Source organism: Pelophylax lessonae, assembly GCF_965119305.1.
Source record: "Pelophylax lessonae genome assembly, chromosome: 7".
In the NCBI taxonomy this organism is placed as follows: Eukaryota; Metazoa; Chordata; class Amphibia; order Anura; family Ranidae; genus Pelophylax; species Pelophylax lessonae.
The window spans coordinates 224,088,528-224,103,729 of record NC_138774.1 but is presented as its reverse complement, the minus strand read 5'-3'; the positions used below and the strand labels follow the sequence as shown (position 1 = coordinate 224,103,729).

The following is a 15,202-nucleotide window of genomic DNA, read 5'->3' as shown; positions in this document are numbered from 1 at the left end:
GAAAGGGGGCACGTATGATGATCACTGCATTGAAGGGGGCACGCCGAAAGCTGGTATCTGCATTGAAAGGGGGCACGATGATCTCTGCATTGAAAGGGGGCACGCTGGTCTCTGCATTGAAAGGGGGCACACTGGTCACTGTGCATTGAAAGGAGGCACGCTGGTCACTGTGCATTGAAAGGGGGCACGCTGGTCAGTGTGCATTGAAAGGGGGCACGCTGGTCAGTGTGCATTGAAAGGGGGCACGCTGGTCACTGTGCATTGAAAGGGGGCACGCTGGTCACTGCATTGAAGGGGGCACGCTGGTCACTGCATTGAAGGGGGCACACTGGTCACTGCATTGAAAGGTGGCACGCTGGTCTCTGCATTGAAGCAGGCACGCTGGTCACTGCATTGAAGTGGGGAAAGCTGGTCACTACATTGAAGGAGGCATGCTGGTCACTGTGCATTGAAAGGGGGCACGCTGGTCACTGTGCATTGAAAGGGGGCACGCTGGTCACTGCATTGAAGGGGGTACGCACGCTGGCCACTGCATTGAAGGGGGTACGCATGCTGGTCACTGCATTGAAGGGGGCACGCACGCTGGTCACTGCATTGAAGGGGACACGCTGGTCACTGTGCATTGAAAGTCGGAACTGGTTACTAAAACTTTTGAATCCCACCACTCTGTACAACCACACCGGACTCAGCATTTGGTGTTACCCCGGTTATCCTTGGTTCTATATGTGTGGTTTGTGTTGAAAGAGTGAGGGACTCTTTCACTTGGGACAATAATATTTCTGGACAATATCCCTCAAGAGATATATAGAGATAGACAATTTGACCTTTCAGATTGCTTGAGTGTTGTTGGAGCCTCTCATAGACCCTTGCTAGTAGGGTGGGGTTTGTTATTGTTAAGTACCTGCATTCTATTGTTCTTCTATTGTTCTGTCTGCCTTAAGATCAACCTATTATGGGATGTATATGTGTATGTGGATTGGTTGCTAAGGGGGAGGGGTTGTCCCCACAGTGTATATCTGTTTGTGCCTGTGTGTGAATAAACAGTTTTATTCTGGTTGACTCCAAAATTTGTACTGTCGAGTTCTTGGGGTAACTATAGCCAGATTCATGGATCCCATGTTCCAGAGCTTAGGAAGCAGATTCTTGGTGGAGATACCCAGACGGGGTGTCCACATTCCGTCACAACAGGTTTATGCTTTCCTGCTCTGTGCAATGGAAGTGCACAGAGCAGGCCTGAACCCATACCTCCCAACTTTAGAACTTGAGAATGAGGGACACTTCAGGGAGGCAGTGACCCGGGGTGCACTACACATGTGTACATTTACACATAGGCTTTTATTAGAGTTTAGGAGCTGCTGCATTTAGGGGAAGTTAAACTTCCAAACAAATGGCTACTGCCACCACCAATACTGTAACTGGCCTTTGCAGCAGGGAGCTGGAAGGGTGAAGCGTGTCAAACAAAACCAAAGAAAATCCCCAGCAAAACTTACCAACCAGCCTGCAACCAACCAAATTATTCTGTCTAACAATATGTGTTAAAAACCGGGATTTGGTTTGCACACATTTACAATTACATGTGTTAACTGCAGAGCAACTTCACTGCACCCCAGAATTATCTGCAGTCCTAACTATAAATTTTGAGAGCCTCCATGTTAGAAGCACATGCTTCTACTCTCTTCCCTCTCCTGAACGCAGAAAAATCGCATTCAGGAGAGGAACATTTGGCCAAAGACCGCTAAACAAGGCAAAAGCGTGTGTAAACGAGGTACTGTATTTACATGCATTTTAGCCACGTTTAGTATTTTTCTGCAGCCAGCGTCCAGGGGAGGTTAGCGTACATAAAGCCTAAGAGGATATGTGTTAGAAGGAGGAGGTGGATTTATGGTCCTCTCCCCTCCCAAAGCACCCCCTAGCACATATCCTCTACCCCCCCCAGAATCAGCCCTGGAAGCATTAAAGGTTGTTACCTGCCCACGGTGCCCCCACTACCTTCCCGCTCATTATGCTCCTGTACTTTAATGAACCTCAGATCTGCCCAGATGTTGTAGAGCGGTGCTCCTCTGTGTACATGAGAGCCAAGGAGGACAGTTCTGTACAGTGTAGTCTGCTCTGCGGTGAGTGCTCGTGCAGACAGCTAGGGAGTAGAGTAATGCCTGCTGCCATGGAGAGGTACAGTTGCGGCGGGCATGTGTGACCTCGGGCACCCTGCCAGAGATGTGGGTTAGGTGTCCCAGGTACCCACACTAGTGCTTCCATGTCAGGCAGGTTAGTGAAGTCAAAATACTGGGCTCCAGGATTTACCGTAGCCAAGTCCGGGGCAGTTTGGGGGGTATGTGAACCTCCTCATCTCAGATCCCCTACCAGCATTTCTGTCTCCTCCTCTCCAACAAGTACCCTCATAGAAAGCCTTATGCCCCATACACACGTGCAGATTATCTGCAGACTTTTGTCTGCAGACTTACCAAAACCATATAATATGAGGTCAAACCTAAACACTTTCAATTTGTATGCAATCCTGCAGGCCCTTGCACTACATAGAAAAGGTAAGTCTGCAGACAAAAGTCTGCAGATAATCTGCACGTGTGTATGGGGCCTTATTCTTGGAGGGCACTCATGCAGGCTTGCTCTCGAGCCTTGCTGTCTGAGTCTATCAAGTGTCATGTATGGACAATTTTAGGTTCCGTAGTTTGTCACTATTTCTGTGCAAATTTAAATGTTGACAAGTTTGGTAACTATTTACTTGATGCAACATCAACTTTTATATTTTACCAAAATGTAGGCATTATACTGTGTTTGTGTGCACTAAATTTCATGAAAGTGTATTTTTTTTCCTGAAAACTTGCATTTTAGAAATGGCTGGCGTGGATTGGCGGGGCGGCTGGCATACACACCCGCCAATCTGTGTCAATAAAATAAGATCTATTGGGGATCTCCTTTCCTCTTTGGCCTGTTTTCCCCTCTGATGGTCACCTGGGGTGGATCTAAGGAATTGAACATCCCTCTTGAGGTTTACCTGCAGACTGCATTACTCTCTGGAGGAGCTAATTTGCTGTGAATTAAGATCTGAATTCTCCCTCCTGCGGCCAATATATGAATGCCTCACTCCATAACTCTCTGTTGGGTCTTCTCCTATGTCTGAAATGGTCTAAATGTGGATCTTACTTCCAATATAAGTTTCTGTTTTGGATGATCTATAGTGCACAGTGGTGTGACAACAAATATCCTCTGAGGAAGCCGAAAACAAAGCGAAACATGTTGGGACTGTCACCCCAGAAATATCAACAATTGCCCTATATGCTGGTCATTCTTGGGAATGCTATGATGCAGTCATTTTAATATGTACTGATGTCTCTATATGTCTATATATTCTCTTTTTTCATATCTTTTAACTAATTGATCAATAAAAAAATGTGAAGTTATAGTGTTCATGTGTAAGAATTGAGCTATTGACACCTTAAAAATCCCAGCTCATGTCATGAGCTATTTTTTCGTGTTCCATGTCCTAATTAATGGGATGCGGGGGCCGATGAGCTTTCCTCTGAATCCTTCTTTCCTGTTCAATTATTTGCAGAAGGTTAAAACTAGGGATTGACCGATTATCTGCACCACCGATATATCGGGGGCCGATATGCACTTTCCCCGATATATTGGAATCGGCCCCAGAGGTGACCGATATTGCCGATATTTCGCGAAAGTGCTTGTACCGGAGTGATGCCTGCAGCTAGAGACATCACCCCGGTACCGGCGTCCATAGCTGACGGTCGGCTGTTTTGTAATGACAACCGATGCGGCTGAGAAGCCGCTCGGCTGTCATTAAAAGGAGTGGGAGGGGACGTTCCGTGGCTCGCCCGGGTCTCCCGTCCCACCGGGAGACCCAGGCATCCTACCTGCACAGCCGCTGAAGACCCGATCAAAGCCGCATTCGGCTCTGATCGGGTCTCCATGTAAAAAACCCGGAAGTGATGTCATGACATCACTTCCGGGTACTGGCACCAGATTCAAAAAATTACAGCATTCAAAACAGCCAAACTTGGCGTTTTGAATGCTTTTCAGTGCCGAGGAGGGGTTTGGGGTCTTTTAGACCCCCAGATCCCTCCAACAGAGTACCTGTAAAAAAAAAAAAATAATAATTTTTACATGTCCGAAAATATCGTCCGATACCGATATTCGATGACCAAAATATCGGTATGGGCATTAAAAAAACGATATCGGTCGATCACTAGTTAAAACACCTATCTTTTGACCAGAGTAAACCTCACCTAACCAGTTCTGGACTGGAAGGATTTATACCCTTAATGACCAGGCCATTTTTAGCGATTTGGCACTGCGTTATTTTAACGGAAAATTGCACGGTCGTACGACACTTTACTGAAATAAAATTGATGTCCTTTTTTCCCCACAAATAGAGCTTTCTTGTGGTGGTATTTGATCAGCTCTACGATTTTTATTTTTTGCGCTATAGACAGAAAATTGCGACAATTCTAAAAATATATATATATATATATACAGCGACAGTGTATACTGTATTAATGTCAGTGGCAGTCAAATCCCCCTCCAGTGTCAGTTAGTGTCAGATTTCCCACCGCACTATCGCAGTACTAATAAAATTTGTTTATCGACGCCATTATTAAAATTTAATAAAATAAAAATAACAGTATATACAGTCTCAGTGAGTATATCCCTCACATTTTTGTAAATATTTTATTATATCTTTTCATGTGACAACACTGAAGAAATTACACTTTGCTACAATGTAAAGTAGTGAGTGTACAGCTTGTATAACAGTGTAAATGTGCTGTCCCCTCAAAATAACTCAACACACAGCTATTATCTAAACTGTTGGCAACAAAAGTAAGTACACCCCTAAGTGAAAATTTCCAAATTGGGCCCAATTAGCCATTTTCCCTCCCCGGTGTCATGTGACTCGTTAGTGTTACAAGGTCTCAGGTCTGAATGGGGAACAGGTGTGTTAAATTTGGTGTTATTGCTCTCACTCTCTCATACTAGTCACTGGAAGTTCAACATGGCACCTCATGGCAAAGAACTCTCTGAGGATCTTAAAAAATAATTGTTGCTTTAAATAAAGATGGCCTAGGCTATAAGAAGATTGCCAAGACCCTGAAACTGGGCTGCAGCATGGTGGCCAAGTCCATACAGTACAGCGGTTAAACAGGACAGGTTCCACTCAGAACAGACCTCACCATGGTCAACCAAAGAAGTTGAGTGCACATGCTCAGTGTCATATCCAGAGGAAAATAGAAAATAGAGGTATGAGTGCTGCCAGCATTGCTGCAGAGGTTGCAGGGGTGAGGGGTTAGTCTGTCAGTGCTCAGACCATACGCCGCACACTGCATGAAATTGGTCTGCATGGCTGTCGTCCCAGAAAGAAGCCTAAAATGATACACAAGAAAGCCTGCAAACAGTTAGCTGAAGACAAGCAGACTAAGGACATGGATTACTGGAACCATGTCCTGTGGTCTGATGAGACCAAGATAAACATATTTGGTTCAGATGGTGTCAAGCGTGTGTGGCGGCAACCAGGTGAGGAGTATAAAGACAAATGTGTCTTGCCTACAGTCAAGCATGAAGGTGGGGATGTCATGGTTTGGGGCTTGATAAGTGCTGCCAGCACTGGGGAGCTACAGATCATTGAGGGAACCATGAATGCCAACATGTACTGTGAAATACTGAAGCAGAGTATGATCCCCCTCCCTACGGAGACTGGGCCACAAGCTGTACGCTCACTATTTTACATTGTAGCAAAGTGTAATTTCTTCAGTGTTGTCACATTAAAAGATATAATAACATATTTACAAAAATGTGAGAGGGTGTACTAACTTTTGTGAGATACTCTATACTAGAGGTGCATCGAATGGAAATTTTGGTGCCAAAACCAAAAACTAAAAATGCAGGATGCATTTGGCTGAAAACTGAAGCTAAAAATGGCAGTTTTAAAAAATATTTATATTTTTATATATATTGTAATTCTATTATAGTCGACTTTTTAACCACTTGCCGACCAGTCACGTTGACTGTACTGCGGCACAGTGGCTCGATTCCGTCCAGCGACGTAGACCCACGTTGCTGGACTCCTCCCCCTGTAGGCGGCGCTCGCGTGCCGCCGGAGGCTCGCTCCCGCTGTTTTCAGTCACAGCAGGAGTCGGGCCAGGGGAGGAGCGGCGGCGATCGCCGCCGCTCTTCCCCGATCATCGGGGAATCAAGTTTGGAGATCCGCCCGCTTGTGTAAACAGAGCGGGCGGATCTCCTAAGTGACAAACAGTGACAGATTGCAGGGTTCAGCATAGCTGAACATGAGATCTGTCCCTGGCTCACACAGTCACCTCCCCCCACACATGTTAGTAAGCACCAGGCATACATTAACCCCTCCCTCTCCAATAAAATTAACCCCTTCCCTGCCAGTGTGATTTTTACAGTAACAGTGCATATGTATAGCACTGATTACTGCAGTAATGTCACTGGTATCCCCAAAAGTGTCAAAAATGTCACTCAAGGGTCCGATCTGTCCGCCGCAATGTCGCAGTCCCGCAAAAAAAATCGCAGATCGCCGCCATTACGCGTTAAAAAAAAAAAACACCAAAAATGACAGAAATCTTTCCCTTAGTTAGTAAACACAATAACTTTTGCGCAAACCAATCAAAATACGCTTATTGTGATTTTTTTTTTTTTACCAAACATAGGTAGCAGAAAACAAATTGGCCAAAAATGTAAAAAAATTTTGATTTTTACATTTTTTTGGGGGGGAATTTCATATAAAAAAATGTTAAAAATATTGTTATTTTTTCAAAATAAACGCTCTTTTTTTGTTTATAGCGCAAAAAGTAAAAATCGCACATGTGATCAAATACCACCAAAAGAAAGCTCTGTTTGTGGGAAAAAAAGGACGTAAATTTTGTTTGGGTATGGCGTCGCACGACCGTGCAATTGTCAGTTAAATTTGCACAGCGCCGAATCACAAAAAGTGGCCCGGACGTAAGACAGCAAAATCCTCCAGTGGTAAAGTGGTTAATTAATATGAATTTAAATAAATATGAATTTATTGTCAGCCGTTAATGGCACCTTTAGAGCAAGAAAAGCTCAAGAAACTTCACACTGGTCCATGGCGCTTCTGTTGTGAAATTAAAAATCCCGCTTTCTGCATTTTTGGTCAGTTCAAAAAAAACGCACCAAAAATGAACCTCCCTGTTTAAATGCATTGAAGCACAGCAAGAACGCAACAATAACGCACCCATGTGACGTTTTTGATGTGTTTTTTTTTTTTTTAGTCACATGACATATGAAATGCACACTATAAGCACAATAAAATCGTGGTAAAATCATGCGTTTTTGGTGCCAATATTGGCCCCCTTTTCTCTTATGAGCAAAATGCTGACAACGCCATTTTCAGCAAATGGAATTTGGGTGCATCTTTATATATACCATAATTTGTAGACGCTATAATTTTCACACAAGCCGATCAATATACACTTATTGGTTTTTTGTTTTGTTTTTTTAATCCAAAATATGTAGAATACATTTTGGCCTAAAATTATGAAGACGTTTTTTTTTTTTTGGATATGTTTTATAGCAGAAAGCAAAAAAAATATTTTTTTTTCTTTTTTCATCTATATCACCAAAAATAAAAAACTCAGAGATGATCAAATGCCACCAAAAAGAAAGCTATATTTGTTTGAGAAACAATGATATACATGTCATTTGGGTACAGCGCTGCACGCCTGCGCAATTACCAGTTAAAGAAGTGAAGTTCTAAATATCAAAAAAATGTCCTGGTCATGAAGGGGGTAAAATATTCCGGAGCTGAGGGGGTTAATGATATGAAATGTATGAAGGTATTGGGGAATATTAGAGAAGCCAGGAATATCACCCAGGAGGAAAGCCTGACTCCATATACAGTGGCTGTGCACTGACAGAGCACCTGACAGGGGCTGTGTTGTTGTAATTTCACTGGGAGGCGGCAGAGGCCGCTGTTGGCTTTCCTCAGACGCGGCCCTCCCTTCTTCTCGTCCAATGATTGACAGCTGAGAGAGGGGCGGGGCCAGAGGAGAAAATACACAGCGAGAAAGACGGAGGAGAGAGGCGAAGCCGGAGCTGAGTCGCCTTCAATCCGCCGCTATCCCGAGCACCGAGCGCCCGCCCTGAGCCCGGCATAGCATTGTAATCCGCAGAGAAGAGCGCTCCATTAGACCAGGTGGGTATGGATGGCTGTGTGGGAAGACTGATCCCGGGAAGAGGCGGGGAGCCGGGAGAGGACGGGCCCAGGCCGCAGCTTTGTTCACTAAGGCCCAGCAGCCATCTTCCTCCATCATTCTGTGTACGGGACCCCGGGGGGAGGGGAGGGTTCTCATCATACCCCCCCCATCACTGGCCCCCAGCCTGGGCCTGTATACCCCTCCCCCTCCATAGCCTTCACTACCCCCCCCTTTTCCCTCCCAGTCTGCACCTCCCCCCCCCCCTCCACTACTCGACTGTACCCCCCCCTCCACAGACTGCACATCCCCTCCCCCCTCCAGTCTGTACCCCCCCTCTACAGACTGCACATCCCCTTCCTCCTCCAGTCTGTACCCCCCCCCTACAGACTGCACAACCCCCCCCCCCCCTACAGACTGCACAAACCTTCCAGTCTGTACCCCCCTCCACAGACTGCACAACCCCCCCCCCCCCCTACAGACTGTACAAACCTTCCAGTCTGTACCCCCCTCCACAGACTGCACATCCCCTTCCTCCTCCAGTCTGTACCCCCCTCCACAGACTGCACACCCCCCCCCCTACAGACTGCACAAACCTTCCAGTCTGTACCCCCCTCCACAGACTGCACATCCCCTTCCTCCTCCAGTCTGTACCCCCCTCCACAGACTGCACAACCCCTCCCCCTCCAGTCTGTACCCCCCTCTACAGACTGCACAACTCCTCCTCCTCCCCCCTCCACTCCCCACAGACTGTACTATATCCCCCATGTAGTCTATACACCTCCCCCCCCCTCCACCGACTGTACTACACCCGTCATCATATCCTGTACATTGATCCCTCCCCCTTTCCATAGTCTAAATGCCCCCTCTATATCCCCCATATAGTCTATATTCTCCCCCCCACCTCATCCAATACAGACTGTACACCCCCTTCTCCACAGCCTGTACTATGCTCCAACCCCAGTCTGTACCCTCCTCCACAGAATGTGTATTCCCCCCCCCCCCCCCCATCAGCCTGTACTGTACTATACCCCCCTCAAAGTCTCTACCCCACTCCTAATAGTTTGTATCCTCTCCTCACCCCTTCATCATAGTCTGTACCCCCCTCCTGCCCAGACTGTATCCCCCCTCCTCTCTCCCTCCAAAGCCTTACTACACCCCCCCCCTCCTCTTCATCATCTGTAACCCCTTCCACAGCCTTACCACCCCCCCAATCCCCTGTACCCCCCTCTGCAGCCTTACTAAACATCTCCCTGCGTTTCATTTGTACTCCTCTCCACAGCCCTACCAAGCCCCCCATGTCACCTGCCCCCCCCCACCGTTCATTTGTGCCCCCCTCCACAGCCTTACTAAACCCCTCTCTTCCCCCCCCCCCCCACAAGTCATCATCTGTACCCCTCTCCCTCCACAGCCTTTACTATTATTCCCCCTCATAGTCTGGTTACTCCTCCCTATACAACCTGTACTATATCCCCTTCCAGAGTCTGTACTATGCCCCATCCCTCCCTTCCCTTCGACAGCCTATCCCCCCCCGCCCCCCCATCATAGTTTGTACTACTATTTTTCCATCACAGCCTGCTCCCCCATCATAATCTGTACTATGCCCCCTTCTCCACAGCCTATACACCCCCCCCCCAATTGTTGGTGCTTTACCCCCATAATTGCCTGTACCCCCTTATTATAGTCTTTAAACTTCCCCCCCAATGACAGTCTGTGCCCCCCCCTCCAATATAGCCTTTACATACTTATACCCCTCTGCCCCTTCATCATGGCCTGACCCCCCCCCCCCCCATCTTTTTAAAACTTTCCATTATAGCTTTTCCCCAGCTCCCTAATTCATTATGTCCTATACCCCCCCCCCCAACCTATTCCACTGCCTCCTCCATCACAGCCTGTAACCCCCCCCCCCCCCCTCTGATTTCTGATTCTTAGCCTGTACCTTCTATATACTTCTCTACCCCCTTCTTTATGGACTGTTCTCCCTCCCCTCATACCCTGTACCCCACTAAGTTATTGGTGGATTACCCCCCCCCCCCCCTCACCTATGGTACCTTTTTATCTACAGTGAGCCTGCATTCAAAGCTTGTACCGCTCATCTCACCACCCTACACACTGTACTGTACTACTGACTTCAACCCCTCCTCCGATCTACACCCCCTGTCCAGGCATTCCAACTCCGGTGTACATCTTAACCCCCCGACTGTTGTGTTGGGAATCATTGAGTACCCCGTGTGTGGGTGAGATCGGGGTGATGAGCTTTGTTGTGTGTTTATATTCTTCATCTGTCCGGTGCACCTGTTATACATTGTATTTTCCGGTTTATACCGGTTTGCTCTGTGATGTTGTGTTCAGGTATAGGGGGGCTTCTTGTGGGTGAGCTGCAATGTGTAGGCCAGATAGGTGGCTGTGTTATAGAGATGAAAGCGGACATATTTGTTACATAGCATTCCTTTCCCATGAATCTTTGCACACAATGCAGCTGCTGTGTTATGGTTTGGGTCTTTCTCATGCATGGGTTAGAATATATAGTGTGTAAGGAATAGATCTGCTGCTTGTTATTGTCGGCGTAATTGTCTTGAAAAGGATGTGGGCCGTGTAAATAGACATGCAGAGACATTTAAATCTACAAATCTATTTGACTTCCGGAGAGGCGGACTGGAAAAACAAGAGCCCCCCCCTGTCCTCAGCTTGTTTGGTCGGTTAGGACCAGGGTTTCCTCTTACTGTCTGAGCACGGCCTTCCTCTTCAGCTGACGCAGCTTGTTGTTGGGCATGCCTTACAGATGGAAATACCTTTCTGAAGGAAGGAATCCTAAAATAAATGACCTCTACCTAATGTGGTGTGTTTTCTTTTTTATTAAGAAAAATGTGTATGTATGAACCTAAACCCCACCTTCTCTTTTTTTTTTTCTCCTTCTAATTTTGAATATGGTAGAGGTTGGTAAGGAGAGATTCTTTGTGCATGTACCATTGGAGATTTCCCTTGCATCCTGTTTTGTCTTCAGGACAGGAAGTGAGGGAAAATTTCCAATAGAAAATGTTGAGAAAATCCCCACTTGGGCCCTTATGCCATCCTGATGTTTGGCCCCTGTGCATGAGATCCTGGTGTTTCACTTGGGGCCAGCGATTTCTTTTTTTTTTTTTTAATGAATTCTATACATTTGGATTAAAAAAACCCTAATACTTGAGCCCCATCTCGATCCAGCAATTTTGCATGAGTCTCTACTGTCCCATTATCATTGGCTGAGACAGCAGCAGGGTGCCATTGGCTCCTGCTATTAAAGTCAGTGAGCCAGTGAGGGGCAGGAGCGCCGGTGTTCTATCAGATTTCCATACCCTCGTCATTTCCAGGTCAGATCAGCTGTGGATTCGTCATGCTGTAGATCTCTTATAACAAATATCCATCCGATTTCCATGCCCCACACTGCACCGACCCGACAATGGGACAATCCGATTTCCATGCCCCACACTGCACCGACCCGGCAATGGGACAATCTGATCTCCATGCCCCACACTGCACCGACCCGGCAATGGGACAATCCGATCTCCATGCCCCACACTGCACCGACCCGACAATGGGAACAATGCGATCTCCATGCCCCACACTGCACCAATCCAACAATGGGAACAATGCGATCTCCATGCCCCACACTGCACCGACCCGACTATGGGAACAATGCGATCTCCATGCCCCACACTGCACCGACCCGACTATGGGAACAATCCGATCTCCATGCCCCACACTGCACCGACCCGACAATGGGAACAATCCGATCTCCATGCCCCACACTGCACCGACCCGACAATGGGAACAATCCGATCTCCATGCCCCACACTGCACCAAACCAACAATGGGAACAATGCGATCTCCATGCCCCACACTGCACCGACCCGACAATGGGAACAATGCGATCTCCATGCCCCACACTGCACCGACCCGACAATGGGACAATCTGATCTCCATGCCCCACACTGCACCAATCCAACAATGGGAACAATGCGATCTCCATGCCCCACACTGCACTGATCCGACAATGGGAACAATGCGATCTCCATGCCCCACACTGCACTGACCCGACAATGGGAACAATGCGATCTCCATGCCCCACACTGCACTGACCCGACAATGGGAACAATGCGATCTCCATGCCCCACACTGCACCAACCTGACAATGGGACAATCCGATCTCCATGCCGCCCACTGTCCATTTGATGGCTATGTCCCATTGTTGGGTCGGTGCAGTGTGGGGCATGGAGCTCGGAAGGATATTTGTTATAAGAGATCTCCCTGCCCGCTGCCTGGCCCGTTGCTGCGCATGCGCACTAGGACGTGTGCCCAACCATTGCGATATTAAATTTCCCTACCTATTGCGCGCGTGCGCAGTAGGACGTGTGACGCAGCTACAGCTGATGCATGATGAATCCACAGCTGATCTGAACCGGAAATGACGAGGGTATGAATTTCTGATGGGGTAGGGAGATCTGACAGAACACCGGCGAGGGACCCAAGAAGAGGAGGATCTGGGCTGCTCTGTGCAAAACCAACTGCGCAGAGCAGGTAAATGACATGTTTATTATTTTTATATCAAAGGGAAAAAACTGAGATGTTCGTATCAATTTAAGAGCAGAGGAGATGAGGGCTCCCCAGGTCCCACCATAAGAGTACTTGTCACTGTCTATTGCTATCACAGGGGATATTTATTCTCCCTGTGATAAAATTGTATTTTTTAAAACACGCGCAAACAGCGATCATCCCACACATGAGGTATCACTGCGAACATCCGATCGTGGGCAGTAATTTTAGCACCAGACCTCCTGTGTAAATCTAAACTGATAACCTGTATAGCGTCGCCTCCTAGATAGTAACATTTACGCTGTTGCTGTTTCACGGGCATATGCAATATTAAAGTGGTTGTAAACTGCTGCACTTTTATTTCTCTCCTACCTGCAAGGCAAAGGCATAATATGCTAGTATGCATCGCATACTAGCAAATTATGGTAAACTTACCTGGAAACGAAGCGTTCCAGCGAAGCAATGCCTTCGGTGAAGGCAGCGTCCATCTCTACCCGGTCTTCCTTCTGGGTTTCCGGCTCTGTGACTGGCCGGAGCCGCGATGACGTCACTCCCACGCATGCATGCGGGAGCCGCTAGTCACGGCACGCTGCTCTGAAGAAACATGGGTGGTCGTTCTGTCAAAACGCATGTGCCAGTGACATAACTTCTAAATATCTCCTAGACGGTGCTTGTTTAGGAGATATTTACACTACCTATAGCTAAGCCTTAACATAGACTTCCCTATAGGTAACCATATTTAGCTTTGGTTTTTGGTTATTTATTGGTTTCATGACGGTACCCCTTAAAATCTCAACCTATGCCCCAAACCCCTGTATTTTTTGCTTCCCTATAGGTAAAACCTAAAGATGGAAGTTTACTTCCTCTTTATAGCAGGACATATTTGCTGCCTGTGCCCCTGTTTAGGAGATTCACCTTCTCTATTTGTCCTCTTTACCATTACTGTATCATTGAAAGTAAAAGAAAATAGGGGGTGGGCAGCTGAAGGGTTTCCCTTAATTTGCACAGTTTTACTCTCGCTTCCGGTTTATGCTATTGGACGGGAAGGTAAATCTTCCCAGTGGGTAACCAGATGGCAAAAAACACTGAATGGGGTTACAACCCCCCCTTGCCTGTAATTCTACTTTAAAACTTGCTGTAGACTTAGTTCAACTTCAGATCTCTGATCTAGCCACTACGTTAAAGAAATGGGAGAGCTGTCACCTTGTAACTTCATAGACAGCTGATAATTGACCCCTGCTGAAGAAGTCGTGGATTTGACGTAACGCGTATGGGAGAGGCACATGCTGTAGTACCCATTATCACTGTCCATGCCTGCACTGGCTGAGTGCCAGTCTGTGAGTGTTTCATTGTATTTTTACCCCAATAAATTAGTTGTTACAGAGCGCACTAGATTGCTGTTTATTTTATACATGTACCTGATCGTGATGGTTTAGAGATGACTGGGGAGGTGACATCCTTATCCCCTTCACTGTGTCAGTGACACTGCGGGTCACTATATCCTACCTGAAGCACCTTCATCCAGAGGGAGGACAGGAGGAAGCAACCTATCCATTACCTGTATATAACAAAACTGAAGAGCCATGGGGATTAAAGAAGCCGACTGGTGGGTAAGTACTTTAAACTAAGGACCGGCTGGTCTCCACACACCTTCTTTAATCCCTTTTGCTCTTCAGTTTTGTTATATCCCGGGATGGAGACGCTGAGCAGTGCTCGCCGGTGTCATCTAAAGTCCCAAAACTGCCCATTTTTTGTAACCTATCCATTATCAACAGCACCTGTGTGCGCACAAAGCGGGTTTGGCTCATAATTTGTGAGCCAAACCAGGAGGTGCGTGGCCAGCATTACCATTAATGCACCAAGGCACTTTATGATATTGAAGCTCCAGCACTTGGTCACCTGATATCAGCACAGAAGAGATTCCCACCTTTTTTTGGACTTTGCACATTTTTTGAATTATTTTCCCTTGTGTATGCTTATTAATAGATATTATTTATTAGCATGAACACTTTATTGTGACGCTATTTATATATTTATATATTCGAGTTATATCTTATTTAATCAGATATTGGGAATCTTTTATCACCTGGATTATTTTATCACATTATTTAAGAGCACTTTTATTGTGGTATGTGTATGTGTATGTGTGTGTGTATATGTATGTATGTATGTATATATATATATATATATATATATATATATATATATATATATAAAAAATTTATTCATCTTTTGCTATTTGATATTCACTTTGCTTGATTTTACTGATTTGTATCCTTTGGCGCAACATCCCTTATAATTTCTGGAAATTTTTGGGTTCAGGTGAATACACTTTGTGTTAGCAGCCATTGGTCCCCTTATCTGGCTATTAAGCAATTAATTGGGGTCATAAAATTTTTTGTATATTGCTCAGCGCTGATTAACTG

At 46.4% G+C, this 15,202-nt stretch overlaps 1 protein-coding gene across 1 annotated transcript in view; it reads left to right on the top strand.

The window, feature by feature from the left end:
- The first annotated feature begins 8,047 nt into the window (after positions 1-8,047).
- PRRC2B (proline rich coiled-coil 2B) overlaps positions 8,048-15,202 on the top strand; it is a 327,590-nt gene continuing 320,435 nt past the window's right edge. Inside the window, exon 1 of the mRNA XM_082264226.1 lies at positions 8,048-8,206. The gene's annotated coding sequence lies outside the window, so the exon portion shown is untranslated. The remainder of the gene's footprint in view (positions 8,207-15,202) is intronic.